Source organism: Nylanderia fulva, unplaced genomic scaffold, assembly GCF_048542155.1.
Source record: "Nylanderia fulva isolate GAGA-0341 unplaced genomic scaffold, ASM4854215v1 Scaffold764, whole genome shotgun sequence".
In the NCBI taxonomy this organism is placed as follows: Eukaryota; Metazoa; Arthropoda; class Insecta; order Hymenoptera; family Formicidae; genus Nylanderia; species Nylanderia fulva.
The window spans coordinates 1-15,837 of record NW_028190878.1 but is presented as its reverse complement, the minus strand read 5'-3'; positions in this window follow the sequence as shown (position 1 = coordinate 15,837).

Here is a 15,837-nt window from a genome sequence, read left to right as displayed (position 1 = left end):
ACGGGTAAGTCGTGGCGCTTCGTACGCCTAAGGATCTCCCACCACGGTGAGAGCCCATACCTCCGGAGAGTTCCCCCCCCTCTCCAGGCCTCCGCAGGCCCGAGGCCCCGCCGAAACGAAGGACCCTCAGAGCATCCCGAATTTTGGCAGTTTCTGCGCGACCGAACAGTAAGTCCCGCACTCTAAATTCTAAACTCTAAAGTCCAAATTCTAAATCCTAACTTAATTCTAACATTCAACTCTAAGTATAATATTCTAACTTCTAAATTCTAATCTAAATCTAAATTCTAATCTAAGTTTAGTCTCGAATTTTTGTAACTCTTACAACGAATAATCAGTGGTATTCATTGTGAAACTGTGTTCCGTATTCTTCAAAACTCCACTCCCGTTATAAATACATAGCTTAAATTTGTCAATACTGCGTTGAATTCAGAATAATTCAAACTGTGTTTGAGCGGACCACCGCTCATCACAGTCAGAATTAACATTCTCAGCATTTGCCAAAATAAGGAATTTGATTTAGTGAGGTCCGCCGCATATCCAACCCTCCTTATTTGAGTAAATGATCATTCAGAGGATGCATCAAATTACAATATGCTAAGACCCGAAACGCGCAAGAAGGAAGAATCAATTACGAAAACTCAAACCGCCTTTATCGCGAATCACGACGAGTGAGATTCTCAATTCCTCCGAGTGGAATATCAGGCCGATCCTGTAATACGAGAACATTTTCAACATTCAAAATAATAAAACCGACGAACTCCTACAGTGGAATGTGCATCCAAATAAACGTTCCACCCACGAACGCCTGCCGCCGCCAAACATCCTAGTGAACGACCCTCGCCGCAGCGCAACTTACCCTCCAATTACGAGCCGACACGATCAAGAAATTGCTACTAAAGGTAAGTGAATTCACGTTAACCTAAGACATCGCGCGTGTTAGCAAATTCAGAGACTCGTCTATCACGTGAAAGAACATTCTAGAAAAATCTCCGACGGATTTTTTCCCGCTTTTCATCTCCAACTGGCGGAGCTATACAAAAAAAGGGTTCGGGTGTCACGTCCGGCCGTCTAAATTTGTTTCGTTTACCTCCAGTTCCTTAAACCGCTATTTGAAAAGCGAGCCAAGCCGGAATCCGGCCATGACGCTTAACATACTTAAACGAACTCCGCCTAGAAACTGCGTGGCGCTTTCGTAGCTCCTAAGGGGGACTCCCACCACGGTGAGAGCCCCTACCCTGAGAGTCCCTCCCCCCCTCTCCAGGCCGCGCAGGCCCGATCCGCCGAAACGAAGGACCTCAGAGCATTCCCGAATTTCGGCAGTTCTCTGCTCGACACCGAACAGTATAGTCGCACTCCTAAATTTTAACTCGAAAGTCCAAATTCCTAAATCCTAACTCATATTCTAAATTCTACTCTAAAGTATAAGTTCTAACTCTACCTAAATTCTAAGTCTTAAATCTAAATTCCTAATTCGAAGTTTAGTCTCGAATTTTGTACTACTATACGACTAAATCAGTGTATTCAGGTGTGAGAACTAGTGTTCAGTATTCTTCAAAAACTTCCACTCCCGTATAAAATACCATTAGCGTTTTAAATTTGTCATACGGCGTTTGAATTTCAGAATCATTCAAACTGTGTTTGGAGTCGGACCACCCGCTCATCAACACAGCAGAATTAACATTCTCAGCAATTTGCCAAAATAAGGAATTGATAGTGAGGTCCGCCTGCATATCAACCCTCCTTATTTTGAGTAACATTCAGAGGATCATCAAATTCATATTCCTAAGACGCGACGCGCAAGGAAGGAAGATCAATTACGAAAACTCACCTACCTTTATCCGCGAATCATCGACCGAAGAATATTCTCGAATCCTCGGAGTGGAATATCAAGGCCGATCCGAATACGAAGAACATTTTCACATTAAAAATAAGAAAACGTACGAACTCCTACAGTGGAAAGGCATACCAATAACGTCCAACTTCTACGGACGCCTGCCGCCGCCAAAACATCATCTCCCAGTGAACGACCCTCGCCGCACGCCTACCTCACAAGTAACGAGCCGACACGATCAGAAAAGTGCTACAAAGGTAAGTGAAATTCACGTTTAACCTAGGAATCGCGCGTGTTAGGCAAATTCAAGACGCTTCTACCCGTGGGAAGAGAACATTCTATAAAAATCCCATCCGAGCATTTTTTCCCTCTTTCCATCGTCCCTGCGGAGCTATAACAAAAAAGGTGCGGGCTATAAAACTAGGTCGACTCTACCACATGCGGTGCCACCCTCGGAATTCGTACACGGAAAAACGCCAATAGTTCAATCTCTTAAAATCTTGTGTCTCAAGAAATAACTGCGTAATCCGACAAAAAAGGTTCATTTAAAAAATAATCAAATTGAGAACCTTTCGTTTTACCAACTACCGACGAAAACCCGACATCGTTTTTTTCCGCGTATCGAAAAATTCCCAAATACTTTTTTCCCCGACTTACCGACGATTACCGACATCTTCTTTTACCAAGGGGTTCGACCCTTACTGGCCCCTTTACCAGTGTTTTAAAACAATTACCGGGGGTTTTGCCGACGACTACTAACTTCTCATAACTGCCGGGTTTTCCCCGAAATCTACAGCAATGAGCATTATAAATTCGATTCGAAACCAAACACAAATTCCCCACTCACCCTTAGAGTATAACTCCCTCCCCCAGAAGAAATCTCTTCGTACCGTTTGAACCCCTTTTCTTTTGCCAAGTTGGGGTCGGGTACATCCTTTTTGAATAAGGCAGCTCTCGCATTTATGCTACCCACCACCGGGTTAAAATTATTTGGGGGAAAAGGGTTTCGGAAGCTACTCAAATCATAGGGGAAAACCTATCGGAAAAATTCGGATCTAAAATTTCCACTCCCTCACGCGAATCGGTGGTTTGGCGAGCTTTGTCGTTTTCGAAGATTTTTTTACGCAACCCCAAACGACGTTTCGCAAGAGCAATCGACGAAGCATTTTTATTACAGAAGTAAGTAGGTCCCTCGCTAATCCGATCACCTCATTCCAGCGCGAAAACCTCAGATCGGGGGTATCCCCGGGGAACGATAGTTCGCGACCCGTAATAGCGATCGTTTCTCGTGGAAAAACCCGAGCTCGCATTAAATTTTTTCGCGCCGCGCCCCCCACGAGATAAAAAAAAATTTTACAGCGGGGGGTACATTTAATATTTGCGGGGAAAAAGGGGAAATCGGGTACAAAAAAAAGTACTGAAGTAGAAATAGACGAACTTCGCGTCAATTCATGCCAAGGAAGCAGGGGTTAGCGAACAATCCGAGATGTTCAACAGCAGGAAAAAAAAAACTTTCGAACGCGAAAAAGGGGCTTCGGAAAAGCCCAAAATCTCCCCCGTAACCTCGGAGTAAAAAAAAACGGAGGGAAAAAACGTTAAACTCCATCACATGGTAGCCCCCGAAAAACCCGACTTAAGCGATCTATGCTCCAAAAAACGAACGATACCCAGGAGATAAACTCCTGCGCGGGACAACGAACCTACGAAATTTAATTCCCACACCGGGGGACGTTTCCGCAAACGGCGTCCCCGCATTCCAACACGACCAATTATGATAGTCCAAGGGTGTTTTCGGGGAAGCATTGAACTACCCGCCATTCGACGGCGAAATACCCCCTCTTCAATTTTCGAGCATGTAAAAGCGTAAAAAATTTTCCCCACCATCGCCCCAGGGGAAAACCTAACCCCGCCTATTTCTTAAATTTCGCGGGGAGTTAGCCCCTAAAAGACAAGAGGCAAAACGATAACTCAATTCCCGACCTCCTGAATGGATTCGGATCCCCGAAAATTTGACCAGATGGGGGGACGAGCAAAAATTTAAACCCTTAAACCAAACGACATTCCTTGTTTTATTACCGCGAAAAAAGACGGGCGATCTTCTATAACGGAGGGAACGCCGAGCGAAAGGGAAATGCTTCCGTCGGATCAAAAAAAAAACGACCCCTTTAACAGCACGTCTTTCTGCGAGGCTTGCCATCGCCTATAGGTTTAAAAATTTGAGACAAACAATCGCGACCCTTTTTCTAGTTTTTTCAAGTAAAAAATCTGGGAAAAGATGGGAACTAGACAATGAAAGACAAAAACCCCGCCCCGTTCATACGCAAACTATATCCGAATGAAGGCCTTGCCCATCGACGCCCTAAAAATAAACAAAACACTTAAACAACAGATGGATCGACCCGATACCCGCCCCGCGTGAACAAACAGGCACAGTAACGCCCCTTTTCCCAAAAGCCTATTAGTACACAGTCACGAGACCGACAAACACTTACAGAAGGGAAAGACCCCAAAGGGGGGGGCCCCCGAGAACAATAGAACGAACAAACCATAACAAAAATACTTAGGTACTGTAAAATCCGGGACACAAATAGAGGAGGCCCGGAAAAAAGACAAAAAATAAACTCCGTCGGGGAAAAACTCCCCACCCCCAGCCCAGGGACGAGGCTCGAGCGGGAACGTTCGGGAAACGATCGCCCATACGATAAAAAACCCGGGAGAAAAGCCCTAGAAACCAAATCGCCGTAATCCGAACGTTTTCGCACGCCCCCAAAAGGGTTCCATGCCGCGGAGGGTTTTAGCACGAAACACAAATTTTCATGATGTACTGGGCGGCCCCCAACTTGGTTAAACAAGGCAACTAACCCCCGTTTGCTTTAAAGATAAAAGCATAAATTTTTTCCCTTAGGGGAAAATTACAAGCGTAAAATCAAACGTGGGGACGACAAGTAAAAAAACCTCGGTCAAGGATACCTCCACTTAGCCCGACGATTTTCCAATTTCCCCAAAGGGCGGAATCCTAGGTTTCGAATTTTACCGACGCGTCTAAGATAGTTTATTCCAAGGCGCATCGTGTGGCAGAAAACGCAAATCCCTTTTAACGAGGTCAGAGGGAAAAAATCCGGTAATCGCGGGCCAGTCTCGCCCAAGTCCAATCCCGGGTCAGCAAGGATATTTTCCGCGAATTCATGTAAACGAAGACATCACTTAGGAGATCCCATCGTCAAAATCGTAACGGCCAGTATATATGAAACCGTTAACATAAGCGAAAGGCCACAAATTGTATTTACCTAGGGTAAGTTTAAAAGAGTGAAAAAATTTTTCCAAATCTTGCCCACGAACTCGAGGTCCCACCCCTTTAAGGGTCTAAAAGCACCCCCCCAAACCAAAAAATTCCCAAGCAGGGCCCCAAAAACCTGAGGGGGGTCCTTTTAACCTGGGATCGGGGCCCAATTTCCATAAAACATAACGAATAAAACCCCAAAACAGTCGAGCTTGACCCAAACAAAACACACAATCTCCCCGAAAAAAAAAAAACCTGGCGGCTTAACATTTAAAAATGGGGAGGAGACTAAACACGAAAACCTCAAAACGTCTCAACGATTGTTCCTTTCCCCCACCGTAAATTAACTCCACAGACGTCACTACACCCCAAAACCCCGAAACCGACAAATTGCGGCCCCACGAAACAACCCCGATTTGCCGATCCCAAAAGGGGGAAAATTAAAAAACAAGTACAAGAATCATGGGAAAACCCGGGCATTAAACCATCACTTCCCCGTACAATCCCCTTGGGGATGTGCCAAAAGAAACCGGGACTCGAAAGGTAAAAAACGCGGGCGAGGGTAAGATTTTCGGGCGCTGAATAAAAAAAACGATCGGGGACGCTACCCCCTACCAAAAATAGTAAAAATCCCGATAAAACAGAAGCCCAAAGTATTTTGCGTTTTCGATTTAATCGGTTTCCCCCAAAAAAGGGAAAAGCACACCCCCATAAACGGCGTTTTCCACACCGTACGGGCTTTTACGAATTTAAGAGAATGCCTTTTTTGGGCTCAAAAACCCCCCCGCGACATTCCAAAGACTCAGGGCCCGGGTATCCCCGGACTAAAGGGCCCCAAACATTTTGTCCCTTTGATGATATCGTTTATATTCGAGCTCACTGGAGAGCACGAAATAAAGTTCCAAAAATTGGGGGAAACGACTTGGGAAAGGCAGGCTGCGACCCGCCCGAAAAGTGCGATTTTCCCCGTAAAAAAGTCCCCCGGGGACAGTCAAACAAAATGGAGTGAAACCCGATCCAAAAGATAACCGGGGGTTCGAGTTTCCCTCGCCTAAAGCCCCAAAGAATATCAAGCAATTTCTGGGGTTTTAGCGGGATACTACCGGAGGTTTCCCAATTTTTCGAAGATAGCCGCCCGTTACCGATCGCTGAAAAAGGATGAGCCCTTTTTTTGGCTAAGGAAAACAGGAACAGCCTTTACGCACCTCCGCGAGGTTTTTCAAAGAACGATATACGTATCCGGTTTTTACAAACCTTCGTTAAACTCCAAGCACCCGGATTCAATAGGCTTTTTCCTGAGCCAAGGGCCCCATGGAAAAACCCCCCTATACCCTACACCCCCAGGTTATAAATAAGGCCGAGCAAAAACTATTGACTATAGAAAAGGAAACATTGAAATTTTTAACCCGAAAATTTCTTAGGCCTTAAATATACGGTAGAATTTTAAAGGGTCACGGATCACAACCTTTGGTGTGGCTAAATCAGTAAAAGACCCATTCCCTTTTGTCCGTGGCGTCAAAAAACATTAGAATACGAGTATGAGGTATTAAAAAGCAGGAAAAAAAAACCCCAAATGCAGCCCCCCCTTTCCCCGCGAAATCCTCCCCGACCCTATGCCGAAGTCGAACGGCTCCCTCTCTCACAAATACAAAGATTCGACTCCAAACCCCTTTTCCCCCGCCAGAAAAAGCGGGGGCCAAAAACTCCACAAATCAAAAACAAGCGGGCGGGAAAGCGCCCCTCCCGCCCCCCGATAATTGGGAAATCAGGGGAAAAACAAAATCGCCCCTAGTTCCACGGGACACGACTGGAAAACGAAACCGATAGCAACTCCAGTTCCCGTAGCGAGGAGTTATTTTAAAAGTAAACAGTCCTTTTCATTCCACGGGCCGCGTGGCCCCGGGATAAATCCCGGACAAATTTTTTTGACCCGAAAGATAACCTGTCATTTTCATAAAAAGAACAAAAAAACCGATCGACAAGGGAGCCCAAATTTGCAAAAGAGGAATCCTTGCCCATGATAAAGATGCCTTTGGGCAGGGCAAGGGGAAGTCGCGAGGGCACCCCGCTAATTTTCCTCGCGGGTAAAAGGGGAGGGGGTTTTTCCCGGGGTTCCGAAAAGGAAAAAATAAAAGAAGCAATACACCGCACTAGACGTTATCCAGAATTGGGCTTGCAAAACGATCTCGATCATAAAGGGAAGTTTACAATGTAATTTGGAAAAGATAATAACCTTTAATTAAAAAATAGAGAAACGACATAAGAATATTTTTTTGTACAAAAGACATAACGGTCCCGGGAAGGGCCAAAGGGGAAAAAATTCTCGCCGGAAAAAACATTTTTCCCCCGGTAGGGGACACCCAAGGGGATCACCAAAACTTACCAAGGATTAAAAAACGCTACACTTGGGCGGTATAAAAACTGATGTCCCCAAAATTTTGTCAAAAAAAGCCCCCGTGTCAATTAAAAAAATTTGGGTTTGCGTAAAAAACCAACAAAAAATGATCCTAACCGAACCCCCATTCGGCCTTTGAAAAAAGGGCTCCATGGTTAATGGGGCCCCCCCCAACCCCAAACAAAAAAATAGTACCCCTAACTTACAGGACCTGCAACCAAAAACTCCCTTTTCGATCCCACTCCGCAACAGGAGCGATACAATGCAAAAAAGCATTTTTAAAAGACCTTATTTGTACTTTGGGCCGCCAAAAGCGATCCTCCCGACCAGGGTCACATTTAAAAAAGCCTATGGGACAGTAGCCCGAAATTTAAAATCAAAACAATGTAGACCCCACGTACAGACCCCAAACGAACGGATCGGGGTTTTGAACGACACACCAGGTATCTGGGAATATTGAAGCATTTGTTTATAAAATAGGAAAGGGATCAAATTTTTAAAAAAACATTTTTCGTATAATACGAGCGTACATAGGGTACCAAAATACATCCGTACGAACTCATTTTTTGGGAAAAACCGGGGTCCCCCGAGCGACCCCGGCATCGAAAGCTGACTAACGAAAGCTATACACAATATTTAAACCCCATATCACAAAAGCGCGTTCCCAAACAGCCGCCGCGAAAAATTAAAATCAAGAATAGAAGTAAGAAATACTACGATAAAAAACAAAACGCGTAAATTAAAGATTAAAGATAGGTTTTTTTACTTAAAAACCTAAAAAGGAAAAAGGAGACCAATTACGGCCCTATGGAAAATAAAAATACTAGGTAAAAAAAACGTTTTAAATTTGCAAAGCAAAATAAACTAAAACCGTACATAGGACAAGTTAAAAGCCCTCACCCACAACCCCCCCCCTGAAGACCCCCCCCGAGACAATAACTCGGACGCCCAAAAGGAGGAGGGGCCTAATCAAACCAAAACCCCCTAAGAGGACTCTTTCCAAATTTTCCTGGGGATGGCCTTCCTCCCCACTATCCGCGGATATCGGATAGACGTGGAGGGGGGGGGCAAAAAACACCCCTCTCCCTTTAGTATCGAAAAGTGTAAAACAACAAATCGAACCCTAAGAAAGGGGGGAATCTAATTTTTTAATACAACTACTCCAACTCAGAAATTCGTGCAAATCCGCCTACCCCTGAAAATCGAAAAAGACGGGTAATTTTTTCTGCGGAAAGCACTCTCTATAGCAGGGGGGAGAACGGAAGACAGGGGGAAATTTCCCGAAAAAATCGGAGATACATCCGAAAATGCACGAAAAAGGGGCCTATCCTAGGGTTTAACCCCCACATTATGGGGTTTAAACCAAAAGCAACAAAACCCAAAAGGGGAAAATGACCCCCCCCCCCAAAAGGGATCGTTTTAAAGACAGACCCCCAAAAATGCAGCGGCACCCAGTTTAAAAAGGACCGCATACGGTTCATGGGACGGTGATGTGCAAAGCCCCAGTACGAATCACGAACGACAATTTGGGGCTGCCCGTTGGGTCAAAACAAAGAAGTGATACTTCCATCCGGCCCTCGCTTCCCGTAACGACGGCGAAAGCCTTTGGCCGAGGCCCTCACCTTCTGGACAATCCGCCCCTTGCAAATGTCACTTTTGGGCGATACATGTTCTCTAGAAGGAATGCATATCGATTGTCGCCCACATCCCCAAAGGAAACCCCAAAAGACGGGTACACAACCTTTGCTTAGCAAGGAAACCGAGACCAAGTATGGGATAAACCTTGGCAACGGAACCCTCCAAGTGTGATCTCGAAACGAGGCCCAAAGGTTCAAAAGCCCCTTTAAGGTCAGAATCGACAACCTCGACATCTTCCATATGTGAATTAAAAAATTATTACGGAGAAACACTAAAACCCCGTGACCCAACTAACAAGGATATTTGGGGCAAAAAAAGGGACTGAAAAGGGAATCCTCCCCCCAAAACCCCTTTCTTAGCAAACATAACCCCGAAAAGGCGCATCGAAAAAATGAAGTCCAGGTTATCCGCCAAATGCAGGTGAATTATACACTCATCAAAGTATACCTGCAATGCCGCCTAGACCTACCGAGGGGTGCTAAAAAAAGAATCCCCGACTCCAAAAAAAGTCACTCTTCCTCTTACCCAAAACGAAATACTTTCAAAGCCGGAAAACGAGGGGGTTGCAAAACTTACCCAATCTATACCAAATACCAACACCCGGTTTTAAATAAACCGAAACCCTGGAATCGGTGGCACCCCTACTTAAAGGCCCCTAAACCAAAACCCTCTGGAAGTAGTAAGCCCGGATTTACTCGCTTCCAGTGTATCTATACGAACAAAAATCTTGATGCTTCGCGACCATAATGTTCCCCGTGGGAAAACCCCCAGCTCCACACAAACGCCAGGGGAGCAAATGGGACAGGAAAATTCCCCACAGGGGAGTTTTTTTCCCTTTCTGATTTAAACGGAAATCTTCGACCCAAAGCGGAAAAAACCGGGGGCCCGGCTAGGGAAAGGGATTTATAAGCTTCGGATCGCAGGCCGGGGGGTATTGCATCTTTGTTACCGTACGGTTTTATAAAATTAATAATCGACACCCTATCCATGGGTCCACTCGGTACGGGTGGGTCTAAATTATCGGAGCCATTTGGACCCCGTACCCAAAGTTTCCCCACCTTGGTAGATCAGGGACGGAGAAAAGGGCAACGGACGAGAACGCCCCCGAAAACCCCCCAACGAAGAAAAAAACACCCTTACCCGCCCACACAACAACCCCCCTTGATAAGAATCAGACAGTGGCAAAATTGTGCAAAAATCACCTACAGTGTTCCCCAATGAAAAATACGGGAACTAAAAAAAATTTTAAAACCCTGTTTTAAATTTTAAAAACCTAAACGTAGGCATAAAAATATCCAAAATGTTGGAACTTAAAATTTCCCCATTTTTATTTTAAGGGGGGAGGTGTCACGTCCGGCTTTTTAAATTTTTTTTGTTACCCAAGTTCCTTAAACGCTATTTGAAAAGCCGCCAAAAGGGGCCCTGACGCTTAACCCGCCTAGAAACAAGGTGGCGCTTCGTAGCGCCTAAGGATTCCCACCACGGTGAAGCCCCTTTTCCCGGGGAAATTCCCCCTCTCCGGCCGCCGAGGCCCGAGCCGCCCCAAACGAAGGGCCCAGAGCAGTCCCGAAATTTTTCCCTTTTGCGCGACACCGAAAAAATAGTCGCACCCTAAATTCTAACCTAAGTCCCAAATTTAAAACCTAACTCTAATTTAAAATTCAAAATCAATAAAAAATTTTAACCTAAAATTCTAAGTCAAATCTAAAATTTAATTCAAGTTTTGTCTCAATTTTTTACACTAAAGAAAAAATCCGTGTATTAAGTGCGAAAAATGTGTTCAGATTCTTCAAAACTTCCCCCTCCCTGAAAAAACGATACTTTTTTAAATTGTCATCGGCGTTTGAATCAGAAAATTCAAAAATGGTTTGGAGGGACACCGCTCATCCCAGTCGAATTAACATTTCAATTTGCCAAAATAAGGAATTGATGTGAGGTCCCCGCAACAACCCTCCTATTTGAGTAATCATTAGGGGGCTCAAATTTAATATCCCAAGACGCGACGCGCGGGAAAGGGAAAAATCAATTACGAAAAATAAACCGACTTTATCGCGAATCAGCGACCGAGGAAAATTTTCCAAATTTCCCCGGAGTGGAAATAGGGGGGACCTGAAAAAGAGAACATTTTCAACATTAAAATAATAAAAAAGACGAAAACCTCAGGGAAATGCATACCAAAAGTTCCCAACCCGAGCCTGCCGCCGCCCCCAAAACCATGAAAGAACCCCCGCCGACGCATACCCCCAAGACGAGCACACATCAAAATGCACTAAAGGGAAGTGAAATTCACGAACCCAAGAATCGCGGTGTTAAAATTTAGAGCGCTTCTACCCCTGGAGAGAACTTTGAAAAAATTTCCCACGCATTTTTCCTCTTTTTCCTCGTCACTGCGGAGCTATAAAAAAAGGGGGGGCTATAAAACTAGGGCGACCACACATGCGGTGCCACTCTCGGAATTTTACCGAAAAAAGCAAATATTTAACCTAAAATTTGTGTCTCAAGAAAAAACTTCGAAAAACCGAAAAAAAGGGGGTTTATTTAAAAAATAATCAATTGAAACACTTTGATTTTCCCAAAATTACCCACGAAACCGACATACGTTTTTAAAACCCCGTTTTCGAAATTACCAAAATACTTCTTTACCGACATTCCGACAAAAAAAAAACATACGTTCTTTTACCAACGGGTTATCGACCCTTATGGGACCCTTTCCAGGTTTTTTCTGACAATTTCCACGGTTTTTCCGAACACTAACTTCTCGATAACTGCCGGGTTTTACCGAAATCTACGACGAATAGCATTATCATTCGATTTTCGCACCCAAACACAAATGTGCCCACTACCCTTAGAGGGATAAATCCCCCTCCGAAGTTTTTCTTTTACCGTTTGAACCCTTATTTTATTTCCAAATTGGTGTCGGGGACATCCTTTTGAGACTAAGGCACTCTCTGCATTTAGCTACTCCACCTTTCCCTAGTCCGAAATTTTCTTGGACAAAGGGTTCGGGAACATACTCTAATATGGGGAACACCATCGGAATAAATGCGGGGTCTCAACTTCCCACTTACCCTCACCGAATCGGTGATTTTTGCGGCTTTTTTCATTTTCGTCGAAGTTTTTTACGCAACCCCAACGACGTTTCGCATAAAGGGAATCGACGAAGCTATCTTTTTTACAGTAAGTAAAAGGTAGGTCCCTCGCAAATAATCATCACCCAGTTTCCCGGGAATAACCTCAATCGGGGTATCCCCCGGGGGGAATCGCATAGATTCGCGTACCCGTAATACGATCGTGTCCGTGGAAAAAGCCCAGCTCTGCATTCAAATTTTTTGCAGCCGCGACCCCCGAGCGTAACAATCGCCCTTTTTCTAACCGAACGATTTTTCGACCCCGCCCCATTTCCCTTCCGGACGGGTTAGCACAAACCGAATTTAATAGAACTGGCGCGGCAAAACCCCCCAACTTGGTTGAAAAAAGGAAAACAACCCCATGGTTACGAAAAAACCCTAATATTTTCCGGGAAAATTTCAAGGATAAAATCGAAACGCTCGGAAAGTTTTAAATACCTCGGTCACAGGATGCCCCCCACTTGGTCCCAGACGATTTTTCCAATTTCCCAAAGGCGGAAAATCCAGGATCGAATTCTTACCGACCGCGTTAAGGGAAGAGATTCCAACGCTCATCGTTTGTGGAGCCGAAAACCCCAAAAATGACAGACGGTTAAAAAACCCGGCTAGATCGCGGGAAACTTCGCTCCATCAGAACCGAGGCGAAGGAATATTCCGCGAAAAAATGACGAAGACATCTCTTAGGGATGCCAAACGGCATAACGTGGACGTTTATTAAAGCCCTAAAATAAAAACGAACAAGGGCAAGAATTGACTCCCGGGTTTTAAGAAAAATTTTAAGAAAAGATGGAAAAAACCAAATCTTTTCCCAAAACCCGAGGACCTTTACCAACTCCCGGGGTCAAAAAAGCACCCCCTTAACTAAATTCCAACGCAGGGACCAAAACATAGGGCGGCCCAACCCAGGGCATTGGGGACCAATTCAAAAAATAAGGACTAAAACACAACAAATGAGGTGCCCCCAAAAAAACACAATCTCTCCCGGAAATAAAAAACACTCGGGGGCTTGAACACTTAAATGCGGAGGAAAAATAAAAAAAGTCAAAATCTAACTTCCAAAAGATTTTTCCGCCCCCACCGTTTTTCATCCACAGACGCAACACCAAATCCCGACAAAAGAAAAGGATAGCGGTCCAACGAAAAATACCCATTTCCGCCGAGACAAAAGGGGGGGAAATTTAAAAACGTACAAGAAACTCATCAAAAGATTCATTCAACATCCAACTTCACCGACAATCCCCTTGTGGTCGTGCAAAAAACCGGGCTCGAAAAATAAAAAAACGCTGGCGCATGAATAGAATCGGGGCGTTTGAAAAAAAAAAATCGGGGACGCTATCCCTCCGAACATATGGAAATCCCTTAATAGGAAGCCGAAGTACTTTTGCGTATTAAGTCGGTTTTTTTCCCCAAAAACAAAATGGGATAAAGCACCCCCATTAAAACGGGTTTTCCCACCCGTCGGGCCATTTCCAATTTAAAAGGGAAATGCCGTTTTCCAAAAAAAGCCCCCGCACATTCCAAAGAAATCAGGACCAGGTATCCCCATTTTCAAGGGGCCCCCCAAAATTTGGTCCTTGGGAATCGTAAAATTCGAGTCCGCGAAGAGAAATAAAAATCAAAATTGGCGGGAACGACCCCCTTGGAGGCAGGACGGACTCCAGCCCACAAGTGCGGAGTTCCCCCGTAAAGAAGTCCCCTAGGGACGTCATAAGCGAAACTTTTGGGAGTGAAACCCCACCCAAAAAGTAACCGCGGTTCAGAGTTTTCCCTCCCCAAAACCGAAGAATATCAAGCAATTTTTCTCGGCAGCGGTACTCGGGGGTTCATACCTTTAATTTTTCGAAGATGCGGCCCCGTTACGACTGCTGAAAAAAGGATGAACCGTCCTAAGGAACGGGAAGCCCTTTACGCAAAACCCGCAGCATTGTGCCAAAAACCGAAAACTACAGTATCCGGAAATTTTTACGAAACCTTTCGTTTAAACCCACCAAACCGGGTTTGCCCAATAGGCGGTGGGGGCCGAGAAAAAGGGCCGGGTTTGGGAAAAAACCCCTCCCTAAGCCTACACCTCCAGGTTACTAAAAAAGGCCGAGGAACTATTCGACTATAGAAAAGGAAAATTTAGCAATGTTTTCGCGTAAATTTCTTCGGTTACATTACGGTAAAAGTTTTTAAATGGTCACGGGTAAAAAACCCCTTTGGGTGGTAAAATTTGTAAAAGACCCCCCCTCCCGTCTTTTCCTGGGTCTAAAACATTAGAATACGAGTAAGGGGATTTACAAAGCAGGGAAAAAAAAACGCCAAGCGACGCCCCCTCGCAAATCTACCCCAGCCCCCATGCCCCAAGTGAACGAGTCCTCCCCCTCTCCCAAAAACAAAGATTTTTCCGACCCATGAACCTTTTTCCCCCCCAAAAGAAGCGAGGCGCAAAAAAAACTCCACGAAACAAACAAGCGGATGCGGGGAAAAGCGTCCTCACCCACCCCGTATAGAGGAAAAAAATCGCCCCCCGTCCCGCGAGGACACGGGCTGGAAAAAGAAACGATGCAACTCCAGTTCCGTTTTGGAGGGGGTTTTTTCATAAACGAAAAAGTCCTTTCATTCCCCCGGGCCGCCGTGAGGCCCCCCGTGATAATATCCCCCCACAATTTTGCGACCCCCAAAAGAAACCTTGTCATTTTTTAAAAACCAACAAGGAAAAAACGATCGCAAGGGGCCCCCAAATTGCCCCAAACGAACTCCTTTCCCATGCCAAGATCAGTTTTTGGGGAGGGGAAGGGTAAGTCGCGAGGGGGACCCCACGCGAAAATTCCTCCGGGGGAAAGGGGAGGATTTCCCGGGGTTTTGAAAAGGAAAATAAAAAGAAGAAATGTATAGACGTTTTCCAGAAGGGTTGCATCGATCCGTCTAAAGGAACGTTTACAATGAGATTGGAATACGATATATAATCTTAATTTAAAATACTAGACGAAAAACGAATAAGAATATTTATTGTAGAACGACATAACGGTCCCCGGGAAGGACCAAAGGGAAAAAATTTTCCCGAAAATCATTGTTCCGCGGTAGCAGGGCACAGGGATCACCAAAAAATTACAATGGGTTAAAAAATAATTGGACGGGTTTTTTAAAAAATGAGTCCAAAATTTCGTCAAAAACCCCGCGCGTGTCAATTTAAAAAAAATTGTTGCGTAAAAAACCAAGCAACCAAAGACCAACCGCACCCCCGATGGCCCTCGAAAAAGGCCATGGTTAGGGGGCCCCCCCAACCACGAAAAAAAAAATACGTACATCCTAATTAAGGGCCGTAACCAAAACTCCCTTGCGATCCCCCCCAAAGCAGGAGCGTACAAGTACAGAACATTTAAACGACCTTTTTGACATTCGGGCCGCCAAAAACGAATTTACCGCCCGGGTACCTTAAAAAAACCCCTCATGGGACTAGCCCCCAAAAAATTTTAAATAAGAATTAAACCACAGGCGAAAAAGACCAAAAGGACGGTGGAAAAAAAACAAACCAGGACTCTGGAAATTTGGGAAACAATTTTTTGAAAAAATAGGAAGG